The 11,878-nt window shown below is 45.7% G+C and overlaps 1 non-coding gene across 1 annotated transcript; it reads right to left on the reverse strand.

The window, feature by feature from the left end:
- Window positions 1-543: 543 nt before the first annotated feature.
- Window positions 544-645, reverse strand: LOC118677893. The gene has a single exon (XR_004974610.1). It is a non-coding gene; the product is annotated as a U6 spliceosomal RNA (small nuclear RNA).
- Between the last annotated feature and the right edge of the window lie 11,233 nt (window positions 646-11,878).

An 11,878-nucleotide genomic window follows, 5' to 3' on the forward strand; every position in this document is an offset into this window, starting at 1 on the left:
GGGATATGCCCGCAACCCAGGCACATGCCCTTGACCGGAATCGAACCCGGGACCCTTCAGTCCGCAGGCCGACGCTCCATCCACTGAGCCAAACCGGCTTCGGCAATTATATTCTTTCTTGATTTTTAGGGAGAGAGAGAAAGAGATACATCAATGTGAGAGAGAAACATCTATAGGTTGTGCCCTGACCTGAGATTGAACCTGCAATCTAGGTATGTGCCCTAACGGGGAATCGAACCTGTAACCGTTGGGTGTATGGGCCTCTGTTTTTCCCCTTGATTTAATTCTAGAGACAAATCACTAGGTAACGATGGCTCTTTCCCAAACAGTAAAGAAAATTTTTAAAAAGGAAAAGAAAAGGGAACTTCCCCATGGGGCCATATCCGGTAGTTACAGTAATGTGAAGGCTTTGTATTCTTTTCTAAAGTACCTACCATATTTCAAGCAGTTTGATTTCGTTCTGTACAAACAGTCCCCACTTCTGAAACAGGCTATGGATTCCTAAGTGTATTTACAAAGCCATTAATATGTGACGCTTAATTAATTAACATGGAACGCTTCACAAATCTGTCATCCTTGCGAAGGGCCAGGCTGATCTTCTCTGTATCAGTCCAGTTTTAGTAGATGTGCTGCCGAAACGAGCACCGACGCCTGTTATTTAAAACAATGCCGGTGCCCATGAAAATGAGGTTACCTTGGGTCGTCAGGTGCTCAGGGCGGTCCACAAAGTCTATCTAATCCTGAATGTTGCCAGCCGGGCACACTGGATGCACTGTTCATTTACTCCCAGGAACTCTGCACAGCCTTGATTTTGTAAGAGAGGGAGAAAGGGCACTCTGTGTTCCAACTTCGGGTGCCAGGGACACAGCTCTCCCCTCCTCCCTACTTGGCTGGGCCAGCAGCGAGGGGTGGGGCTGTGCAAACGAGGGGGCTGGAGAGAAGGGCAGATAATCCTGGCGGATAATCCCACCAGCGCCAGAAGTTTGATTCTCTGCCTCAGGACATCTTTCTAGTCCTTTCGCTCACAGGAATTCTGAATAAGAAGCAATAGTAATAGTAATGACATTTGTAAAGTGCTTTGTAGTTTCCAGATAACATATTTTCATCTTTAATATCTCACTGGTCTCATTTGGTACTTCTAAGAACCCTCTTGAGTTAGGGATTGCATGATTTTTGTTTCATGGGCAAGAAAACTGAGGTTTAAAAATGACATGATTTTTCTAAGGTCAGGGAGATATGAGAGTGTGAAAAAAAGCTCAAGTGCCACCCAAGGGTGGGCGTTTCTAACTAGGTCTCCTCCCACACCCACGTGTCAACACTTTATTTGTTTATGAAATACACAACTAGTGTTCACTGGGTGCCTGGGGCTGTTTTTTTTTTTTTTTTTTTAATATATTTTATTGAATTTTTACAGAGAGGAAGGGAGAGGGATAGAGAGTTAGAAACATCGATGCGAGAGAAACATCTATCAGCTGCCTCCTGCACAGCCCCTACTGGGGATATGCCCGCAACCAAGGTACATGCCCTTGACCGGAATCGAACCTGGGACCCTTGAGTCCGCACGCTGACGCTCCATCCACTGAGCCAAACCAGTTAGAGCACCTGGGGCTGTTCTAAGGGTTCTACAAATATTAGCCTACTTATTGTGGCTCACTCTTAAATTAAGGTTTGCCTTCTTTTCTGCTTTTACTTTTACTTTTTAACATTTTTATTGATTTTTAGAGAAAGAGAAAGGGAAGGGGAGAGAGAGAGAAACACCAATGTGAGAACAAAACATCCATTGGCTGCCTCCTGCACGCCTACTGGGGGACTGAGCCCACAACCCAGGCATGTGCTCCGCCTGGGAGTCTAAGCAGCAACCTTTTAGTGCACAGGACGGTACCCAACCAACTGAGCCACACCAGCCAGGGCTCTGCTTCCACTTTTTAAGCCCAGGCCTCCCTCACTGTGAAGTCATCTTGGAAATGGATAGAGACTTTAGCCATGTTCCCCTGTGGTAGATTTTTTAAGTCAGAGAGGCTTGGGCTGTGTAGTCAAGTGATCTCTGACTCTCATATTTCAGCTAGCAGATGAGTTGTTTTCAAGAGTCAGACTCTTTGCCAAATACAGTGGAACCTCGGTTCTCAAACTCAGTTTGTTCCGGAAGGCTATTTGAAAAGCGATTTGTTTGAAAACGAAATCATTTTTCCCCATTAGAAATAATTCAATAATTGAATTGAATATGTTCCAGACCCCCAAATGGTTCGTTTTAACCTTTCTGATATACAGTGCATGTCCAATTCACTTCAGAGATCACCTCCAAACACTTCTGAAACAGTGCCTTTGGGTAGAGTTTCTTAACATTAGAAATGACCTGCTGGTCCATGGGCTGGATGAGAGGAGTTGGAGTGCCAAGAGCCTCCCGGTGATGGAGCTGTGCTCCTGCACCAACCCGGCCTCCACGCCGGGGGGTGGGCAGCAGCCTGTGCCCCACAGGAGGTGCCCTGTGTGGCAATTGTGTTTCCTGGAGCTATTTCTTCACACTTGGGGCAAACACTTCATGAATCCACTCAATAAAACATTGCCTGGTTACCCAAGCTTTGCTATTAGCCCTCCATATTACCACAATCCATTTGTTTTTCATGACATTCTTTCTTTTGAAAACTCGAAGTTTTTCAGAATGGTAGATAAATAGATGCTTCAATTTAAAGTCCCTGCTCACATTCCCACACAACAATACTGTCAGCCTGTCCTTCATTGGCTTGAGTCCTGGCAATGACTTCTCCTCCTGTGTGATGTAGGTCCTTTGGCATTTTCTTCCAGAAGAGGCCTGTCTCCTCACAACTGAACACTTGTTAGGGAGCAAATCCCTCAGCTTCTACGTATTCTTGAAATTCTGTCACAAAATTATCAGGAGCTACTTTGTTAGAACTGGTAGCCTCTGCATGCCTCACTGCACAATAAATTTTTCTCCTTCTCCTTCTCCTTCTCCTTCTCCTTCTCCTTCTCCTTCTCCTTCTCCTTCTCCTTCTCCTTCTCCTTCTCCTTCTTCTTCTTCTTCTTCTGAAAGAAAGGAAGGGAGAAGAAGAGGGAGAGATAGAAATATCAATGAAGAGAGATAATCACTGATCGGCTGCCTCTTGCACGCCCTCCACTGGGGACCAAGCCTGCAACCCACAACCCGGGCATGTGCCCTGAGTGGGAATCCAACCCTGACCTCCTAGTTGTTCTAGCTTCCGCCTCTGCTCCCCTTTTCCAGGCCTAACTTTTCACTCTCTCCCTCCTTAGTACCTTTAACTTTGCCTTGTGGTACATACTCCGTCATCGCATCTGTCACAGTTCTCATGCTTTTAAATACTTGTCCCCCTACTAGACTGTGATATCCTTGAGGGCAAGGACTAGGACACAATCAATGCATATTCATAAAGGCTGACCAGCCCTAAACCTCACATATGCTCAGATAGGCCCTGCATGTCAGCGAGGAGCTGACCATTAGCCCTTGTCCTCCCCACCTCCCCCTCCCCCACCCCACCACACACACTTCTGCTTTTTGTGATGCAGAGTTTACTGCTGATCTTCAGAATGACCGATGATGTTACCACTGCTGACTACCCTGGGTCTCAGCATCACTGCTGTATGGTGTGGATTGTACGGATTGCGTTAGGTAGCTTTTGTGTGTAGCACTAATAGTAACAGCATGGTATAGGGCAGTGTTTCCTACACTGTTAAGAGAAATCCTCCAATCCTTTTCTGGAGAATGCATACAGACACGTGAAGCACAGCAACCTCCATCCTGTATGAAACTGCTGTTTGAAACTCTCTGCTATTGATAGTCCTTAGTCCTGTAAACTCTGTCATTATAAACTCTGTCACTTTAAGACAGTCTGTTATTCTATAAAATGACTTTGTTCTTAGTTCAAATAATAGAAAAAGATAAGCTTAACTGTCTGACCTTGCAAGCTAGCCATCCAATGTAATAGATCATTCCCATATTCTTATGCCAAGTACAAACTCATTATGAGTTCAAGGTTACAACTGTCTGTAACAATAACTCACACAGAGCCCTTTGTAATATCTGCAAACAAAGAGGCTCGAAAAGTATAAAATATGGGAGACTTACTGTATGGGGGTTTCAGAATCTGACAGAGGTAATCTGCTCTGAACCTGCGTGCAATAAAGATGACTCCTAACTAATTGGCTCATTAGGTGTCTTTCTTGTTCAGCTTGCTGATTTGCGATACAACACACTGTATTAAAAAGTAGTCTGGTCAAAAAAGCTTAGGAAAGCCTGAAAACCATATTCTAAGAAGAAAGACACAGTGCAAGTTAGCATATTAAAGGCTCAGAAATCTGGTGATAAAGAAGATGGCTTCATCTTGTTTCTCCCAACATTTCCAAAGCCTAGTGTCAAGGAACAAGCACTGAAATTAGAAGTCAGGAGACTGGAGTTCTCATTTCTCCTCTACCAACAATGCAAATGTGTGATCTTGAACCAGATATTTCCCCTTTTGGAGCCCCAGATTTCTCATTCGTAAATGGAAAGAATGGAAAATAAAACTCTAAAGTGGCATGGCTGTGTCCTAATGGCCCTCCTAATCCCCACTTTCTATCTATCTATCCTGCTGGAAGAGATGAACAGCTCTGGCCTTTGCTGGGGCTAAATGGCTCACACATGGTGCTTAGCAGCAGGACTCAGCTCTGCCCTGCCCCACCCTACCCCGGGAACAGCTGGGCAGGGGCTTGGTTGTTCTCCTAATGCAGCTATTTCCTTCCACTGGCCAGGTCAGAATGGGAATTATCTGGTGATTCTGAGCTGATTATGCAACTCCAGGACAACCTTCAACACTGTAAAAATCAGCTGTTCACTTTTCCTTTCCTCCTTTGCAAGGGATTCATCATGGCAAGAATCATTGCTCAGAATGTCCCCAAACCAATAAATTTGACAGTAAAGTAAAACTCTGGGTTATAGAAGAGCTGGTGGGTAGGAGAAACTTGATAGTGATCATCAACTAGGACCATGAAAACCCCAAGTATCTGCCAGGAGACCAGATTCCCAAAAATGTAGCGAGGGGAGTTGGGCTGAAAGTTCCCCTGGTCTCAGGAAAAAATACAGCCAGTCCTATTCCCTTTAAAGTGCAGCTGTGGAAAGGAAAGTACATCTGGCTCAAGTCAGATTTTGGAATCATGGTGTTGGTATGGACAGTGGTCCACCCACTGGTACTTTCTGCTGATGGAGGCCCTATTAGCATGACCCCATGTTCAGAACAGAAAGCCCACAATTTCTGCCCTGAAGGGTAGCCCCCAAATGACCACTGTTTAAGGCCCACATCCTATATAATAAAAGGCTAATATGCGAATTGTCCCCTCGACCAGGACTTTGACCAGGGGGTGGGGCCGGCCAGCCAACAGCCCACGGCCCCTCCCTGCAGCTGGCCTGGCCTGATCAGCCACGATCCGGGGCAGGCCAGCCAGACCCCACCCATGCACAGATTCGTGCACCAGGCCTCTAGTTATACATAAGCAGAGTGGTGGTTCCCTCTGAATATCTTCTCAGCAAAGTCAGAAATACCATTACTCCAAACACTCTGTAGCCAGCACTTCCTTCCTTTGTAAGCTACACCCACTCCATGGTCCTTCCTTCTTTCCTTTCCTCTGTCCTGAAACATTACAGAGCGTTCCTATTGTAAAAGGACAAAAGAAAACAATTTAGGAAGGAGTTTGATGTCCTTTACTCAAGGGGAAACAATCCATGCATTGGGGGAGTCAGTGCCTCACAAGCGGTGGAGCACTCGTCTCAATATATTGTGCGCAAGAGCGAGAATATTAGATGTGGCAATGCAGACACGGGGCGTGCTGGGCTAGGAGGGCAGGAATCTCCGGAGGAGGCTTGCAGGCCCTATTTTCTAGGGTCAGGTAAGCTGGCTAAAGATGAGTTGGAGGATTGCGATTGGTGTTAGGTTTCCTTGACAGTGAGGCGTCTCCGGAAGTAAATGCAGGCTGACTAAGGTTTTGATTTATGAGCTGGGCCACTGGAGCAGCCTCTGTTTTGTGGATCCCGATATATGAATTAACTTTATCACTGTATTTCAGGTCTTGCCCTGGGAATCATGTTACTTCATGGATCCCGAGTGGGTATATACAGTGCAACTATGATAGGGGTTGAGTTAAAAAGTTAATGTTTAAGTGAAAAATCAAGTATTGTCAGTATTACCCTTGAAAAGAAAATCATCCCCATGGGTGGTAAAATGGTCACATTCTGAGCAGCACAGGACAGCTGAGAGACCTGGGGTATTTTTGTCGGTTTGTTTTCCAAGTTTTTATTGTTGGTGGTGTTAATCCTCACTCGAGGATATTTTTCCATTGACTTTTAGAGAGAGTGGAAGGAAGGGGGAGAGACAGAGAGAAGGAAACATTGATGTAAGAGAGACACGTCAACTGGTTGCCTCCCACATGGCCGGAGGTGGAACCTGCAACCAAGTGATGTGCTCTTGACTCTTGACAGGAATTGAACCCACAGCCCTTCAGTTTGCAGGCTGAAGCTCTATCCACTGAGCCAAACTGGCCAGGGTGATTTTTTGCTTCTTCAAAAAAATTATTTTTAACTTATTAATTTTAGACAGAGAGAGAAGGAGAGACACTGATTTGTTTTCCCACTTATTTATGCATTCATTGGTTGATTCTTGTATGTGCCCTGACTAGGGATTGAACCCACAACCTTGGCTTACCACAACACTCTAACCAACTGAGCTACCCAGCCAGAGCTCTATTTTTCTTTAGCAAAGAAAATTTACTCATGTTTTTCTTGCAAAATATAAAAAGGTTCCTAACTACAAGTTGCTCACAATCTCAGGGAGGCAGGCATGAAAATAAAGACAAGATAGTGTCATAAGTGCTGTAATAGCAGCGTGCTATGGGAGGCCACTGGGTGGCAGAGCAATTAATTTTGTCTTTTTGGCCTTGCTACTTAATCTCATCCCTCTCCTTTTGTTCTGTGCTCAGGGAAACAGGGTTGGATGAAGTCCTGCTTACTTAGCTTCCAGGTAACCTACATAGAACTTGGGCAGTTTGGCTGGTCTTGCCAGGCTCCTCCCCTGCCCCAGGGAAGGGCAGCTCTTAGGTGTGTAAGGCTATGTGAGGTGCATTGATATCAGGAGGAGCATCTGCAGGAGTTCCAATCTGTCACATTTTTCTGCCATGACAGGGATGTTGCTAAGGGTGAGAGGGGACCTTGGATCCCTGCATTGTGCTGGCTCACTGGTTGTTGCTAACACTCACTCAAGGATACTTTCACCCTCGAAGTGCCTTCTCCTCCACGCTGTCCTTTGTTAGGTGAAATAGACAAGAATTACTATTCTTGTTATGGGTTTGAAGACCAAGGCACACTGCCCTGGTGGAGTAGTTCAGTGGGTTAGAGCATAATCCTTGTTACTGGCAAGATGAGGAGACTCAGTTCTTGTTTTCTTGAGGGAAAGATTTCAATCAAGAGACAAAGTATAGGAAACAAAACAAGAATTTATTGACCGTAGCAAAAATATACTTAGGACAGTGAAACAAGGAAGGGCATAGAAGTAGTCACAGGAGAGCCTGGGCTGACCTGCTCTGCTCGCTGGGAAGTCAGAGAAAAGGGGCCTTGGAGACAGATTCGGGGGTGAGCCCAGGATGAGCTGCCGCTGCCCATTGCTCCCCTGGTTGCAGGTCGCATGGGGTCCCTTAGAGGTTAGGGGACACGTGCCTTTGGGGGAAGGAGAGGAGGAAGGAAATGGCATGGGTGTGCTCCTTGGAGGGAGAGTGCCCTGGGACTGAGCTTATGGATCAACTCTGAGCTCAGAATTCTGAATCCATAGCAACAGAATCACAGGAAGGCCTTTGGAGGACTGTTTGGATCATTTCAGACATAGGCTAGATGTGAGCTGTCCAAGGCCTAATAGAAAAACTAGACCTTTTTTTTTTTCTTCTAGAAGTAAGGCCCCACTCAACTGAAGGCTGTGCTTTGTATAGTAAAAGTTGCAGGCTCTAGACCAGTGGTTCTCTACCTTGGCTGCACATTAGAATCACCTGGGAATCTTTTTAAAATCCTGATTTCTGGGCCTCATCCTCCGGAAATTCTGTTTCTTTGTTATGGGGTGAGGCCACAACATTAGTAACAAAGAAACAGAATTTCCGGAGGATGAGGCCCAGAAATCAGGATTTTAAAAAGATTCCCAGTGATTCTAATGTGCAGCCAAGGTTGAGAACCGCTGCTCTAGACTGAGATGGAATCAGCCACTTTTCACCTGTGAGATGTTAGACTGTGAACATCAGCACTTTATCTGTCAAATGGGGAAAGGCCACTTGCCTCACTGGATGAGGAATGACTAGAAGCCAGGTTGCTGGCCCAAAGCAGGCACTCAGCCTATCATCAGTCTCCATCCATTCTCCGGGTCTTTCCTATGGGAGTTCTGGCTGTGCAAATGCCTGCAGGACATGCCTGGTTTGGTGAGTTAGCCTAATGGGGCAATAAAACCCACCAGTGATTTGGAATATCAATGTCTGTGCTGATTGAGGGGATCTTCACTCAAAAGTGCCTCTTTTCAAGCTAACTTAGACCTGTGAGGAAAGGAGAAGCAGAAGAAAAGAGAGAAAAAAAGGAAGGAGGGAGGGAGGGAGGGAGGGAGGAGGGAGGAAGGGAGGGAGGGAGGGAAGGAAGGAGGGAGGAAGGAAGGAAGGAAGGAAGGAAGGAAGGAAGGAAGGAAGGAAGGAAGGAAGGAAGGAAGGGAAAGAGTAAGAAATGAAAGAGAGAAAAAACCCATCTAAGTGGGCATTTTTATTGTTTTCTTTTTTCCCACACAAAGAAATTGATATCACCCTAGTTGGCTTGGCTCAGTGGATAGAATGTCGGCCTGCACACTGAAGAGTTTTGGGTTCAATTCCGGTCAAGGGCACATGCCCAGGTTGCAGGCTGATCCCCCGAGGGGGTGTGCAGGAGGCAGCTGATCAATGGTTCTCTCTCATCATTGATGTTTCTATCTCTCTCTCCTCCTCTCCCTTCCTCTCTGAAATAATAAAAATATATTTAAAAAAAGAAATTGATAAATGTTGGCCAGGGCTGTGGACATCCTGAACTCATCTTTTTTGGGGTACATTTCAAGAAAGGATCTGTGTCAGTGCTTAATGTTGGCAATGGCCACACTGTGTGGTTTCCCATAGACTTTCTCCCAGATGAGGTGTTTGATGATGGAGGACATTGGTCATCAAGATCTTCAGGTCTCTGGCTGAGCAATAAAAGGAGATGAGGGTACAAAGCAGCATTCATATTTAATGTTTTCCCCGTAGAGTTACTACTAGGCAGAGGGCAGGAAACTTGTAGGATAAAGACTAAAGAACAAAGAGAAAAATAGAAAATATCTTATTGGCTGGAGTCACATAGTCAACCTTGTTTGGGGTAAAAGGAACAAGGAAATACGTGTAGAGCCCAGAGTTGGCTTGGTGTATGGGGATGACTGTGAGGTTGGCTGAATTGACCCACAGTTGACCCTTGAACAACACAGGTTGAAATGCACAGTCCCACTTATACACAGATGTTTTGAACAAACCTATTGTCAGCCCTCCATATCCTCAGGTTTCACATCCACAGATTCAACCAATCATGGACAAAAACAGGTTGTTGTTGTTTTTTATCTGCTGTTGGCAATCGGAGTATGCAGAGGGCCGACTATAGTTATACGCAGATTTTCAACTGTGCGGGGGTTGGCACCCCGAGCCCCCACATTGTTCCAGAGGCAACTGTGCTGTGTTTCTGGTCAAGTGGAGAACTTATAAGGACAGGAAAGCTCTCTAAATTTCCTTTTGCTGCCCTAGCTGGTTTGGCTCAATGCATAGAGCGTCGGTCTGTGGACCGAAGGGTCCCAGGTTCGATTCCGGCCAAGGGCACATGCCTGGGTTGCGGGCTCGATCCCCAGTAGGGGGCATGCAGGAGGCAGCCAATCAATGATTCTCTCTCATCATTGATATTTCTATCTCTCTCTCCCTCTCTAAAATCAATAAAATGTATTTTAAAAAAATAAATTTCATTTTGCTGACATCTTGGGCCTAAAAATGTATTTTGACATGTCTATGTATATGCATAGTTATGCATCTGGATATGTACATTATTTTATGTGTAAGGATATGTAGAGGGCAATCTCATGAGATCCGAGGACAGGGATACAGTAAAGCTGCAGGAAGGGGCTGCAACAGGGAATAGAAAGCCTTTGGCACATTTCCCTGCATGTCTGTTGGGCTCTTCTCTCTCCCTCTCACCCTCCACTGTTAGCCACTCTCCTGAAGACAGTGATTGATGGCTGTGGTTCCTACCAGCTCTGCGTCAGGGCTGTCTAGATCACAAATCCCAATTCCCGGCTTGGGTAAGGTATCCATCGTGGGCCAATGAGCTACTTAGAGCCAAGGGAAGAGATATACTGTACAGACATGGCTACTGGAGCCTGTCCGCTGCGAGCAAGGAAGACACATTCATCACCCTGTGTGACCAGAAACTAGACCAATCCAGAGTGGGTATGGGCACCACACAAAGAAAGAAAAAACGACCAAATATGAGCAAATGTAAGCAAAGTGATCGGAATCCTGACCAAGAAACATAAAACAGGGGCCTGGCTTCTGGGTCGGTGGAGAAAAAGAAGCCGCGCTTAATGAGGGTAAACAAGAGGGACGAAGAGAATACTTGAGTGTGATGCCTGGAGGGTAAGGAGCAGGATACTGTCACCAAAAGAGAGGAGAAGGGAGAGACGGAGCAGCCAGGGCCACTGCTTTGCTCCCTAGAATAGAACCTCCCCCAATTACTCCCACCTAAACATTTTATAGTTTATTCCCCTTCAATATCCTGATGCTAAATGGGACCTGTGTCTCTGGGCTCTCATCTTCTTCCCTAATTAAAGAAAGTGCTTTAAAAAGTAAGTAGTGCCGAAGCCGGTTTGGCTCAGTGGATGGAGCGTCGGCCTGCGGACTGAAGGGTCCCAGGTTCGATTCCGGTCGAGGGCATGTGCCTGGGTTGCGGGCACATCCCCACTGGGAGATGTGCAGGAGGCGGCTGGTCGATGTTTCTCTCTCATCGATGTTTCTGACTCTCTTTCTCTCTCCCTTCCTCTCTGTGAAAAATCAATAAAATATATTTTAAAAAAATAAATAAATAAATAAAAAGTAAGTAGTGATAGCAAAAATAACAGCTTCCACTTACTAAGAGCCTACTACATCCCAGCTGTTTTACATAGTTTATCTCTAATTCTCACAACAGCTCCGTGAGGCAAACATTGATATCCCCATTAAAAAATATTTTTTGTATAGTTTGCCTTTTACTTATTGTTTTTAACTATATTTTTTATTGATTTCAGAGAGGAAGGGAGAGGGAAAGAGAGATAGAAACATCAATGATGAGAGAATCATTGATCCGCTGCCTCCTGCATGCCTCCCACTGGGAATCGAGCCCACAACCTGGGCATGTGCTCTTGACCAGAATCGAACCTAGGACCCTTCAGTCCACAGGCCGATGCTCTATCCACTGAGCCAAACCAGCTAGGGTGATATCCTTGTTTTATAGACATGGAAAATGAGTCTCAGAGTGATAAAGTAACTTGCCCCCAAGTCACACAGCTACAGGGCGCTGAGCACAGAGTCAGACCCAGGCCTGCTGATTGCTGCCCACCAGGCCACAATGTCCTTTGTCGGGGAGAAGGGACTGTGTTTGTTTCCTATTGCTGCTATAACGAATCACCACAAATTCAGTGCCTAGAACAGCCGCGGGCAAACTACGGCCAGCTGGCCGGATCCGGCCCGTTTGAAATGAATAAAACTAAAAAAAAAAAAAAAAAAAAAAAGACCGTACCCTTTTATGTAATGACTAGGGGCCCGGTGCACGAAATTCGTGCAC

This window comes from Myotis myotis, unplaced genomic scaffold, assembly GCF_014108235.1.
Source record: "Myotis myotis isolate mMyoMyo1 unplaced genomic scaffold, mMyoMyo1.p scaffold_m19_p_2, whole genome shotgun sequence".
NCBI classification, from domain to species: domain Eukaryota; kingdom Metazoa; phylum Chordata; class Mammalia; order Chiroptera; family Vespertilionidae; genus Myotis; species Myotis myotis.